Raw genomic sequence first — 14030 nt, 5'->3', positions numbered from 1 at the left:
TCAGAAGGGAGGGGGCCCCTCCAGTCTGTGTTCAGTAGCAAAAGACATACTTTTGCAAAACACTGAAAACTGTTTTGCTGCAACATAGTTTTAGGATGTAGACTTCCTTTATTATTTCAAGATAATTTCTCCTGGGCCTTTATTTCAGAGGTCTTAAAACCCTATGGTGGGTCATGGGGCTTATCTGCTGGGATTGTGAGCCCATACAGAGCTGAATTTTTGGCTGCCTTTTGGAAGTGCTGCCAAGTTCTGCTAGTGAACATAGGTGTCACATCTCCTGTCTCTTTGTAGGCACATTGTGAGGGGGGAAAGAATGGTGAGGTGAAAACTCAGTAGAGGAGGAGGATTCCATTACTCCAGATTTTGGCTTCTTTCTCACAAAGGTACACTTCCTGGTATAGGGCTTGTGTTTTCAATCCCCAGCTCTCTTGGTTTGTCATCCATGCTGGATTTAACAGTGATGAAATCAAACTCTGGGTCCCCCTGTTCCTCTTAGCTTTGACATCTTTTTAATGGGTACCTCAAGCTGTCTATTTAGTCAGATCAGTTTTATCTGCAAGCAGTTATCATGTGATGTTATTAGCCTCATGTCATAAAGCTTCAGCTGACCATTTCCATGGTACAAGACATTGTTTCCTGCCCAGTTAGCAACATTACTTTCTGTCATATGGCTCTGAAAGCATGTGACTTCCTGTCTCATGGTAGCACAATGGGGATCAGGTCTCGGAAAGCTAAGGATCAATGCTGTTGTATGTAGTAGAACAGGGGTGGCCAACGGTAGGTCTCCAGATGTTTTTTGCCTACAACTTCCATCAGCCCCAGCCAGCATGGCCAATGGCTGGGGCTGATGGGAGTTGTAGGAAAAAGCATCTGGAGAGCTACCGTTGGCCACCCTGTAGTAGAATTTCCAAAGCCTACATTGATCAAAATGGTGAAATCATAGACCCTTGAAAGCAAAGCTCCCTCTTAAGCTCCACAGTGGGATTTTAAAAGATTTTTTTTTATTGGTTTAAAGAAAACATAAAGGTAATATACAGATACAAGCACAAAAAAAGAAAGACCCACCCCCATTTTTAATCTTTAAAGAAATTTAATTTAATTTAATTTTTTATTTATACCCCACCCTATCCTGCAAGCAGGCTCAGGGTGACTTACAACAGTAAAAACAACAGCAGAATTAAAACATCATAAAACAGTTCCAATAAATCAGAGCAGTATATTCAGAAGAGAGAGACACTATTTCCGGCATAAGTTGTAGACATATAACAGCACGTATGGCTAATGGCTGTCAACTCTATACAAGCACCATGAGTGTAAAAATGGTGGAAGGAAGTGATGACGTTCAAAGGGACACCCACCAAATCAATTAAAAGCCTGGGGGAAGAGCTCCATCTTGCAAGTCCTGTGGAACTTTGACAAGTCCTGCAGGGCTTGAATCTCCAAGGGGAGCTCATTCCACCAAGAAGAGGACCAGACTGAAAAGGCCCTGGCCTTTGTTGAAGCCAGTTGGGCATCCTTAGGCCCAGGGACTGCAAGAAGATGCTGTGAAGCAGATGTCAGAACCCAGGGGGGCGGGTCTCATATGGGGAGAGGTGATCCCATAGATATGCAGGCCCCTGGCCATAAAAGGCCTTAAAGGTGAGAACCAACACCTTGAAATAGATCTAGTACTCAAGAGGTAGTCAATGCAATTTGTACAGCACCGGGTGCATCCATGCTCATATAGGACTTGATGCTAACACCCAGGCTGCTGCGTTCTGCACCTGCTGGAGTTTCCAGAGCAGGATCAAGGGTAGCCCCATGTAGAGAGAGTTATAATAGTCTAATCTGGAAGTGACTGTTGCATGAATCACTGTGGCTAGTTCATGGGAGGTAAGATAGGGGACCAACTGCCAAACCCGCCTCAGATGGAAGAAGGCAGCCCTTGCAGTGGCGGCAACCTGGGCCTCCATAGATAAAGAGGTGTCTAGGAGTACCCCCAAGCTCTTCACTTCTGTCGATGGCACCAATTGGGTACCATCGAAGATTGGAAGTCTGATCCCATTCCCCATCCCCCTCAGACCCAGTCCCAGGACTTTTGTCTTTGATTAATTCAGTTTCAGCTGGCTCTGAGATAACCAACCAGTCATGGCTTGCAATGCCTCACCCAGTTCTTCCAGGGTAGAGTCCAGGTGGTTGTCCATGAGCAGGGTGGGTGTCATCAGCATAGTGGTGACAACCCAGCCCGTATATTTGAATAATCTGTACAAGGGGGCTCATATAGATATTGAATAGCATTGGGGAAAGAATTGCCCCCTGTGGCACTCCACATTCCAATGGGTGTCGCTGGGACAATTCCTCCCCCCCCCCAGTCACTCTCTGTCTCTGACCATGGAGGAAGGAGATCAGCCACTGTAAGACTAATTCCCAAATCCCTGCATCAGTGAGGCAGTGGGTCAACACCTCATGGTCAACCATATTGAATGCTGCTGATAGAACTAAAAGTATTACCAGCGCCGAACTGCCACGATCCAGATGTCTTCAGAGATCATCTACTAAGGTGACCAGTACCATCTCCATTCCATGGGCAGGGTGAAAGCCAGACTGGTAGGGGTCCAGGACATTGGTTCCCTATAAGAATGCCTGAAGCTGCGTTGCCACTGCCTTCTCCACTACCTTGTCCAGAATTGTATGTTTGACACTGAGTAGTAGTTAGAAGGACTGTAGGGTCCAGAGATTTTTTTTTCAGGAGACGGTGGACCACTGCCTCCTTTAGAGCACCCAGGAATGTCCCTGATGACAGGAATGCATTGATGATCTCCCACAGGGGAGTCCCAACCTCACCACCATAATCAGCCATGATGGGCAGGAATCAAGAGGGCAGGTGGTTGGTTTCACAGCTGCCAGGGTCTTGTCAACCTCCTCCTGAGAGAGTGGGCTGAAGTGGTCCAAAACTGGACCCAAAGATGAGCAAGGGGCTTCCAGTTCACTTATTGTATCAATGTGGCAGGAAGGTTGTGGTGGAGTGAAGAGATTTTATCTGCAAAATGATTTGCAAAAGCCTCACAGCCAATAGCCAATTCGCTAGCATTTGAAATACCCTGAGGCAGGGAGGTCAAGGACTGAATCAATCTAAATAATTACGCTGGGTGTGATTTTGCAGACACAATGGAGGCCGCATACAACTCCTTCTTTGTGGCCTTCAGAGCCATCTCATAGGTCTGAACAAAGGACCTAAAGAATGCTCTCATTATATAGTTAAAATGTAGAGAGAGTCTTACTTAGTTTTTTCCCTATAGTCTGAGGAAGGGTTTAAACGTACTTGGAGTATTATTCTGAGTTATGTACAAAATAAAATCATGCCACATTTTAAAGAAATCTGAAGTTTTGACTTTATCTTTAGTTGTTCTGATTTGGTTCATTAATTTTTCAGGCATAGCTATCTCCCATAACTCAGAATACTAAAACTGTAATGTTAATACTTCTACAGATTTCCAACTTTTGGCTATTGTCTTATGAGCTGCCATTAACATAAATACAATTAATCCTTAAGATGACATTTTTTTCATTTTGTTTCTCCCCTATGGCTAACAGAGCCAAAGCTGATGTGGCACAAATGGTTTGATGTGTTTTTTGAAGTACAGGCACCAAATTTGCTGCTGGTGCATCTCCTACCCACCTTCCCCAAGTTTCAAAAAGATTGGACCAGGGATCTGATTTTATGGACCCAGAAGAAGCTGCCCCCATCTTTCATTGTTTCCAATGGAGAATAAAAATGCCTTTGATCATAAATTGAGGCAAAAATCCCTGTGCTGATGGCTAAAATTTTGTGTGCCAGCACCCCCTAGTGCAGCTTGGAGGAAACTTTGCTTGTAAGCTCATAGACTTCAGTGAACTTAGAAGGGTGACCTCTCTTTAGGATTGCTCTTGAAATGTCTTTCTTTGAACTCTGTATAATACATGTCCCACAAATCTAACTTCACCATCACATTATTAAAAGAAAACTACTCCTGTGATATGATGTTCTACTTCATCAACTTAATTCCTGTTCAGGTTGCCAAAGAAGAGTGGAAGTAGACAAGCACTTCCTGAAAATTTGCTAAAACACTCAGCATGGTTGCTTCAACAGCAAGTTGTAGACATCTCCATCCACACTGTGAGCAAGAATTACTTTTTCAGTAACTGTGGGAAGCAGAACGTATGATACTGCTCAGCTCACCAGCCAAGCTTACAGGCAAGCCTGCCTACAAGTTCTACCCACAGTTTAATCTACCATGTACTGTTAAATGGCAATTACATGGGAAATACATGTCCAGTGTGGGTTACTATATTTCATCAGGACAAAATAACTGTTGCTTTAAAAACCTTTTAAAGAATAATATTTGAAAGTTGCAGAGTTTTCCAGTGAACTTCAACTGTGATTAGAGAACCAGTCCAGGCAGAATACAGAAACAGTATGATTAATGGATCAATAAATAAATCTATGTGGCAATAAATCTGTGACAGGACACACAAAGCTGCCATATATTGAATCAGACCATTGTTCCATCAAGGTTAGCACTGTTCACGCCAACTCACAGTTGGCTCTCCAGGATCTCAGAGATCTTTATATCACTTACTGACAGATTCTTTAACTGGAGATGTTGGTGACTGAACCTGGGACCTTCTGCCTGCCAAGCAGATGTCTACTTACTGAGCTGTGGACCCTCTGATAAATAATACAAATATTAAAATAGTGAGGTTGTATTTTCACTCACACTTTATATTGGAATGGACTACTGAATACAAATGTATTCATAAGGCATATTATAAAATTATAGCAAAAATAATGGACATTTCGTTATACATTCTATAATGTATAACAAAGCTTACAATCTGAATAAAACTTAGTTGGTCTTAAAGGTGCAAATTGTCTACTGCTTTGTTCTATATTCTATATTAATATCATTAGATTTCTTTATTCTTCCTGTGCTAACATTTTGCGTCCAGTAGGGGGCTCAGCTTTCTTGGTAAAGCTCTAAAAAGGTAAAAGTAGTCTCCTAGGCAGTCATAAAACCTAAATAATCATTTGACAAACCATGACAGATTATTCTATAGCAGCTGTTCATATGGGTAATATTTTAAAGTAATTTGAAGATTTGGTTGTATTGTACAATTTTCTCTGGCAGTATTTTGTATTTTGCAAGCATTTACACATCTTAGTAGTCCTGATTTAAAGCCACTGTCTACCCAGTTTAAACATGGTGATGTGTAAAACTGGCAACTCCTAATCCAGAAATAGAACTGAAAAAGTCTCATATGAAAAACTGCTCCCTTATTTAAAAGAAAATAATGAGACCCCAACCTATCAAAATATCAACAGGAAGAAAAAGGGTTTAAAAATGAATAGGGCATGTTTTCCAGGTCTGAACAAACACAAAATGCCTACAACAGGACTACAGATAAGATTAGAATTTCAATAGCCAATCCATATACAAAAGAACCTCCTCAGGAAAGCTCCTCCATTAGCATGTTACAGCCTGGGAAGCTTCTACAAGATAATGACTTAGCCCTACCCCACATTCCTGAGTAGGTATAAATTACCTGTTTACCATCTTATTCTCACTTTAACCCAGAGAGAACTCCAGTTTTCTGGGTTATATCTCTGAGGATGCCAGTAACAGGTCTCACGATGCCAAGACCACAGGCATCTCTCTCTCTCGGCTTGGCTTCGCGAACGAAGATTTAAGAAGGGTGCAATAGTCCACGTTTGCTGCAGGCTCGCTGGTGGCTGACAAGACCAATGTGGGACAGGCAGGTCCGGCCACAGCGGCTGCAGGGAAAAGTCTGATTTAGGGTTGGTCCTGTAGCAGTGCGATTCTTCCTCAATCTCCTTTTGTCCTCAAGACCAGCTATGCGTGTGTTCTCAAAGGAAGAGACAGCCTGGTGGATGGTGTGCCTCCATGCTTTGCGATCTGAGGCTAGGTCAGACCACTGGTGATGGTTGATGTGACAGGTGCTAAGGGATTTCTTTAAGGAGTCCTTGTACCTCTTCTTTGGTGCCCCTCTATTTCGATGGCCGGTGGAGAGTTCGCCATACAGGGCAATCTTGGGAAGGCGGTGGTTTTCCATCCTAGAAATATGCCCTGCCCAGCGCAGCTGCGTCTTCAACAGCAGTGCCTCGATGCTGGTAACCTCTGCCCGCTTGAGGACTTCAGTGTTGGTCACAAAGTCACTCCAGTGGATGTTGAGGATGGTGCGAAGGCAGCGCTGATGAAAGCGCTCAAGGAGTCGCAGGTGATGACGGTATAAAACCCACGATTCAGAGCCATAGATGAGAGTTGTCATCACAACCGCTTTGTAAACATTGATCTTTGTGCCTTTTTTCAGATGCTTGTTGCTCCACACTCTTTTGTGCAGTCGGCCAAATGCACGGTTTGCCTTTGCCAGCCTGTTGTCAATCTCCTTGTCGATCTTGGCATCTGAGGAGATGATGCACCCCAAGTAGCTGAACTGCTGGACTGTCTTCAGAACTGATTCACCCACAGTGATGCAGGGAGGGTGATAATCTTCCTGGGGTGCAGGCTGGTGGAGAACTTCTGTCTTCTTCAGACTAACTTCTAGGCCGAATAGCTTGGCAGCCTCTGCAAAGCAGGACGTCATATGCTGCAGAGCTGATACCGAGTGGGAGACGAGTGCAGCATCATCAGCAAACAGTAGCTCTCGGATGAGTTTTTCCATCGTCTTGGAGTGTGCCTTTAGTCGCCTCAGGTTGAACAGGCTGCCATCGGTGCGATAGCGGATGTAGACACCATCGTCCTCATCTAGATCTACTGCGGCTCTTTGAAGCATCATGCTAAAGAAGATCGTAAAGAGAGTTGGCGCGAGAACACAGCCTTGCTTTACACCTGTGCCTATTGGGAAGGGCTCCGAGAGGTCGTTGCAGTGTCTGACTTGGCCTCACTGGTCTTCGTGTAGCTGGATGATCATGCTGAGGAACCTTGGGGGACATCCTAAACGTTCCAAGATTTGCCACAGGCCTTTCCTGCTAACGGTATCGAAAGCTTTGGTAAGGTCGACAAAAGTCACATACAGACCCTTGTTCTGTTCCCTGCATTTCTCTTGGAGCTGCCTGAGAACAAATACCATGTCGGTGGTGCTCCTGTTAGCTCTGAAGCCGCACTGGCTCTCTGGGAGGAGTTCTTCTGCAATGGTGGGCACCAGTCTGTTCAGGAGTATTCTGGCAAGGATTTTGCCTGCGATGGAGAGCAGGGTTATCCCCCGGTAGTTGGAGCAGTCTGACTTTTCCCCTTTGTTCTTGTATAGGGTGATGATGATTGCATCGCGAAAGTCCTGTGGTAATTTGCCTTGTTCCCAGCAGGTGACAAGTACTTTGTGAAGTGAGCTATGTAGTACTGTGCCCCCATGCTTCCAGATCTCTGGTGGAATTCCATCAACTCCTGCTGCCTTGCCACTTTTCAGTTGCTTGATGGCTTTAACAGTCTCTTCTAGGGTGGGGATCTCATCCAACTCTGTTTTAACCGGTTGAAGTGGGGTGAGGTGGATTGCTGAATCTTGAACTACGCGGTTGGCACTGAAGAGAACCTGAAAATACTCCGACCACCGGTTCAGTATGGATGCCTTGTCTGTGAGGAGCACTTGGCCGTCTGCACTATGCAAGGGACTCTGAGCCTGATATGATGGACCATATACTGCCTTCAGGGCTTCGTAGAACCCTCTTAAATCACCAGTGTCTGCACACAGCTGGGTTCTCTCTGCAAGCTTGGTCCACCACTCGTTCTGAATGTCTCGAAGCTTGCGCTGGAGGTTGCTACATGCAGCGCGAAAGGTTGCTTTTTTCCCAGGACAGGAGGGCTGAGCAAGATGTGCTTGGTAGGCAGATCTCTTTTTTGCCAGTAATTCTTGGATCTCTTGATTGTTCTCATCAAACCAGTCCTTGTTCTTCCTTGTGGAGAACCCGAGGACTTCTTCAGAGATCTGCAGGACGGTAGTTTTTAGGTGTTCCCAGAGTGCTTCTGGAGAAGGGTCTGTGGGGCAACTGAGGTCCTCAATTCTTGACTGGAGTTTTGCCTGGAAGGCAGCTTTAACTTCGGCTGACTGGAGGCTGCCAACCTGAAACTTCCTCCGAGGGATACCTCCTCTCCTGGGTGTGGGTTTAAAGTGAAGACGGAGATTGCAGCGTACAAGACGATGATCCGTATGACATTCTGCGCTGGGCATTACTCGGGTGTGTAAGACATCTCGAAGGTCTCTCTGGCGCACCAGAATGTAGTCGATAAGGTGCCAATGCTTGGACCGTGGGTGCATCCAGGTTGTCTTCAGACTGTTCTTCTGCTGGAAGATAGTGTTGGCATACAGCCCAGAAAATCTACAACTAAAGAACTCTAGTTGTGAAAGCCTTTGACAACATGCTATCCAATAGAGTTTGCTGTTCTTAATGTTTCAGAATGTTAAATGTTACCTCCATTTAAGCAAAACATTTACAATGGTCAATGTTTTGCCCTAGAAAAGTAATAATATTGTTGTTACTATACAGAGATTTAATTACTAGAATCATATACATTTTAAAAAATGCTATAAGGCAACAGTCCAAATCAGAATTAAGGGCATGTTAGTCTTCTAACAATTTTTTTTACACATGCTTCCCTCTGTGTTGGATTGCGATCTAAATATGTATATAATTAGATATATGTAAGATGCGCACCATCAGGTCAATTGGGTGGCCCAGGAAATAGGGCTACACTGATCCTAACAATAGAGGCAGAGGGAAGGACCATAAAAAAGCCAAAGATATTACACACAGCTGTCATTTCACCCCATCAAGTTTATCCTTGTAAGTGTTCTGAGGCAAATCAAGGGGAATCCTAATCATCTCTATCTTGACTGGCTTCTTTATAAATTCCATTTTTAATAGAACTAAATGCCAACACATTGTCTTCCTAGGAGGAAAAAGAATACTTCCTTGTTCAAATTGACGCCACCTGTGTGGTGTCATGTCCCTGAGCTGACATTTTTTGCATCTTGATTGCCACCCCATATCACTTTGCCCAGGTTAAGAAAGGAAGAAGTGCCTGGACGGTTCAGACCAGTGGTCCGTCTAGCAACCTCTTTATGCAGTAGCCAATCAACTGCACTAAGAAAATGAACAGGATATACTTAACCAACCTCCTGGAGGGGTTTGGAATCTGGATTACAGTTCATCTCCAGACTGTGCAGGTAAGTCTCTGGAGAAAATGGCAATTTTGGAGGGTGAACTGTACAGATTCAAATCCCTACTGATATCTCTCCCCTTCTAAAATCCCACCTTCTGCTAGCTCCACCTCCAAAGCTTCAGGAACGTCACAAACCAGAGTTGGTAATCCTAATCCTACCCTTAATGTTGCCTCCCAGAGACTTATTGCTAAGTTACCCTTTAGTCATCATGAGTAGCAGTCATTGGTGAACCTCTCCTCCACAAATCTTTCTAACCCCCCTTTAAAACTCATGACCATCACCACATCCACTGGCAATGCATTCCACAATTTAATTATTCATTTCAATCTCCTCCCTAATGATTCACAACTGGGAGTTTTTCAATATTGCCATGCACTGAGTCAATATTTTAATCAAACTACTCACTTAGGGTTTCCATGGCAACTGGCAGAGGATGTGGGGGTGGATTACTGGGAGTAGGAAGGAGGCCTATTCTATATTGCAGCAAGTGTCTACATCTCTTCCAATGAGACTCGGAAGTGATGTCATCACATAGCAACATTGGGGTGATGCTTTGGTATTTGAACAAACACTCTGGAAAATTTGGCTTCTACCATAGAGTTTTTGCCCAAATACCAGAGCATCACTCCAACTTCACCAACTTCCAGATCCAGTGATATAGACAAGTTGTTGCAATGTTAACTGGGTTTGCTCTTTTTTCCAGGTAAGTCCCCCCTGTTGGCCAGCTGATCGACAGCAGAGCAGTGGGTTCTGATGGTGGGGAACCCCTGCCTCTACCAGGGAGATCTGGCAGCCCTATATCCACTGTAATCCAAAGATCTCTTTTCTTAAAACTTTACATTTGAATCCACCAGACTCCAAGTCCTCATCCCTCTGGTCTGTCCTGTAACATTGTCTTTCAGCGATCCTGTTCTTCAGGTGGCTATCACTGAACAAGTTATCTAGAATGTGCATTTGCACTCTAATTAGTATATGTTCATGTTAGTGTATGTTGCATGTTAGAAAAGAAGATAAAGGAACCTGTAAATAGGAGATGAGGAACTGTATCAATCAGAGGAAGGAAAAAATGCTCTATTGGAAGAAAAAAGTCATCAGAGAAAAGCTAAGTGTTGAAGAGATAATTTGTAGAAAGCAGAGTCAGATGAACAAGTGTGGATATTTAGGGGGAAGGAAATAACTTTCATTAATATTTGTACTAGCAGTAAAGTTCGTTGTAGGAAGAAATACAACAGGCCCTAGAAAAATATTGCCGGGGGGGGGGGGGCGGTGATGAATGTGTAGGTGGCACGAAGGAAGGAAGATAGACAAACAGAATGAAAGAAAACAAGAGAGAGAGAAAGAATGGTAGGAAAAAGATGGGGAGAAAGGAGTGTGAGAAAAAATGAAAGGAAGGATGGTAGACAGAATGAAATAAAATAAAAAGACAGATACAGAGAAAGAATGAGAGGAAGAGCAGAAGGGAGAGGTAAAAAAAGAAGGAAAGAAAGGAGTGAGAGAAAAAATGAGAAAAAGAAAAATAGAATGAAAGAAAAAGACAGAAAGACAGAGAGAGACAGAGAAAGAATGAGAGAAAGGAAAGAAGCAAGCAAGCAAGGAAGGAAGGGAGAGTTATAGAAATGTTGGGGAGAAAGGGGTGAAAGAAAGGAAAATGAAAGGAAGGAAGAAAGAAAGAAAGACAGGGAGCCAGAAAAATGACAGGAAGACAGACAATCAGACAGGAAGGTAGGCAGCCATTAGAAGTCTCCCTTTCACCCCCTCCCACTTGTAGCCCGGGGAATGAAAGGGAGCCTTCCAATAACTCCCCGCCTCTTAAAGCAAGCAGCTGACAGGTGGACCCACTTCACTGATGGCTGTAAGAGGCCAGGAACCATTGCAAGTCTCCCTTTCACTCCCTCCCACTTGCAGGCAGTGGGAAAGCAAAAGAGAGTTTATTCCATCTCATGGGGCAGAGTGGATTCCATTGTATCTTATGGGCCCATAGGACAGAATAGACTCCATTCTATGCTATCTTCCCATAGGACAGAATGGACTGCATTGGACTGGGTCCACAGGATACATAATAAAATTTTTTAACAGCAAATATGTATAATTTATTTTTCAGGATTAATCTTTCTAAGTGGAAGGATGCCTTTCTGTCACCATATTAAAGCAAGCTTTTGAACAGCACAGAAAGATTCAGTGTGAGCTTTTCTGCTTCATAGTTAGTGGCCATGGACATCACACTTTAGAAAGTAAAACTGTGATCTGTTCATAATTGAATTGCTTTGATGCATACATGGAACTAAAATAGCTCCCCAATATATTGTAACAGAGAGCATTTATCTACACCTCGGTGTTCTAATGTGGTGCTCATGCAATCTATGGCATCTGGTAATAGCTTTCCTAGAGCCTGCCAAGGTTTTAAGAAAGTGCGTGGGGCCAGATGGGGCTCCTGATTGGCCACTGGAAATCTGATGGGTTTTGCAGATTAAAATAATGTCACTTAGGTAGCAGCTGCCAGGACAGTATTGGTTTTATTCTGCCTCTTGCTCCTTCCCAGTATATTTTCCAAAATTAGCTCTCTTGTCCTCTGCATTTGGCCTTTCTCTGTATGTGCTTGTGTGTGTGTGGCTCCACCTCCTATGGCAGCCATTTTATGGTTACACCCACCACCCTGTGTCAGAATTCCAAAGGTGCCCATGGGCTCAAGAAGGTTTGGGACCCTGATCTATACTAATGAATATTCCATTTCAAACATGGACTGGTTCCCTCAATAAAAAAAATAACCAAAGCCCCTGCACACATTGGAGCCTTTCTGGGCATCAATCAAAGTGCACACAGATCTCTCCATCAATATTACAGCATATATATAAGTGTATATAATTTTACATTTGTTATACAAGTAACGGAGGAAGCAGAAACCATATAGCATTACAGTTGAAAAATATAAGTAAGTGGATGTTGGCATTTAATTAAAAAATCTAGGAAAACTATTAAGATTCAGGCTACATAAATAGCTCATATGCATAAATTTTCAATTCCATTAAGTGTATGGGGTGTGAAGGGACTTACGTAATTCCTGTTGTGAAAATCAATTTGAACAATACTGTCTAATTTTCCACATGAACTTCAGATATGGATCATTATATCCACAGATTTTTATTCTTTCTCAGCCTTTTGGAAAGGGCCATATGTATTTATTTATTTATTTATTTATTTATTTATATTAAGATTTATACCCCGCCCTTCTCACCTAGGTGTCTCAGGGCGGCTTACAACACAATAATTAAAACAATTTCAGTTTAAACAATTAGAATACCATTAAACCATAATTTAGTAAAAACAAGATAGAGTAAAAACCGGCGGCCTATAGATACATTTTTTCATCCAGGATATTTTACATTGTCAGTTAATATCATAGGCCTGCCGGAAGAGGACTGTCTTACAGGCCCTGCGGAATTGCCCTAGATCCCGCAGGGCCCGCACCTCTTCCGGCAGCTGGTTCCACCAATAAGGTGCCGTTATTGAGTAGGCCCGATCCCTGGTGGATTTTAGGCGGGCCTCCTTTGGCCCGGGGACTACCAACAGGTTTTGTGAACCTGAACGTAGTACTCTCTGGGGAACGTGTGGGAAGAGACGGTCCCTAAGGTAGGCAGGTCCTAGGCCATATAGGGCTTTAAAGGTCATAACCAACACCTTGTACCGGACTCGGAATATTACTGGCAGCCAGTGCAGACCCTGGAGCCCCGGTCGAATGTGCTCCCATCTTGGGAGCCCTAATAACAGCCGGGCAGCAGCGTTCTGCACCAACTGCAGTTTCCGGGTTCGGCACAGGGGTAGCCCCATGTAGAGGGCATTACAGTAGTCCAGCCTCGAGGTGACCGTAGCATGAATCACTGTTGCCAGGTCGTCACGTTCCAGGAAGGGGGCCAACTGCCTCGCCCGCCTAAGATGAAAAAAAGCGGACTTGGCAGTGGCTGCTATCTGAGCCTCCATCGTCAATGAAGGCTCCAACAGCACTCCCAGGCTCTTAACCCTGCCCGACGCTGTTAATGGAGCGCCGTCAAAAACTGGCAGGGGGAGTTCCCTTCCCGGGCCGCAGCGACCTAAGCAAAGGACCTCTGTCTTCGCCGGGTTCAGCTTCAGCCCACTCAGCCTAAGCCACCTAGCCACTGCCTGTAACGCCCGGTCCAGATTTTCTGGGGCGCAGGCGGGCCGGCCGTCCATAAGCAGATAGAGCTGGGTGTCATCAGCATACTGATGGCAACCCAGCCCATACCCTCGGGCCATCTGGGCAAGGGGGCGCATATAGATGTTAAATAACATCGGGGAAAGCACCGCCCCTTGAGGCACCCCGCACTCAAGCGTGTGTCTCCGGGACAGTTCCTCCCCAATCGCCACCCTTTGTCCCCGACCGTCAAGGAAAGAGGAAAGCCATTGCAAGGCCAACCCCTGAATCCCTGCGTCGGCAAGGCGGCACGCCAGGAGCCGATGGTCGACCATATCGAACGCTGCCGATAGGTCCAACAACATCAGCACCGCCGAGCCGCCTTGATCCAGATGTCGCCGAAGGTCATCCACCAGGGCGACCAGCACCGCCTCCGTCCCGTGGCCCGGGCGAAAACCAGACTGGTAGGGGTCGAGGACAGAAGCATCCTCCAGGAAGCTCTGTAGCTGCAACGCCGCTGCCCTCTCTATAAGTTTGCCCAAAAAGGGCAAATTCGATACCGGCCGGTAGTGTGCCAATTCGGTCGGATCTAACGTTGTTTTCTTCAGGAGGGGACGGACCACCGCCTCTTTGAGCGCCGATGGAAAATGTCCCTCCAATAGGGATCTATTTATGATATCCCGTATAGGAT

At 44.8% G+C, this 14030-nt stretch overlaps 1 protein-coding gene across 32 annotated transcripts in view; it reads right to left on the bottom strand.

The window, feature by feature from the left end:
- The window catches only part of RIMS1 (regulating synaptic membrane exocytosis 1), a 479645-nt gene that overhangs the window by 116937 nt on the left and 348678 nt on the right, over positions 1-14030 (bottom strand). The gene's annotated exons all lie outside the window — the stretch shown is intronic.

Source organism: Heteronotia binoei, chromosome 1, assembly GCF_032191835.1.
Source record: "Heteronotia binoei isolate CCM8104 ecotype False Entrance Well chromosome 1, APGP_CSIRO_Hbin_v1, whole genome shotgun sequence".
Taxonomy (NCBI): Eukaryota; Metazoa; Chordata; class Lepidosauria; order Squamata; family Gekkonidae; genus Heteronotia; species Heteronotia binoei.
This window is presented reverse-complemented; position numbering and strand designations above follow the sequence as displayed.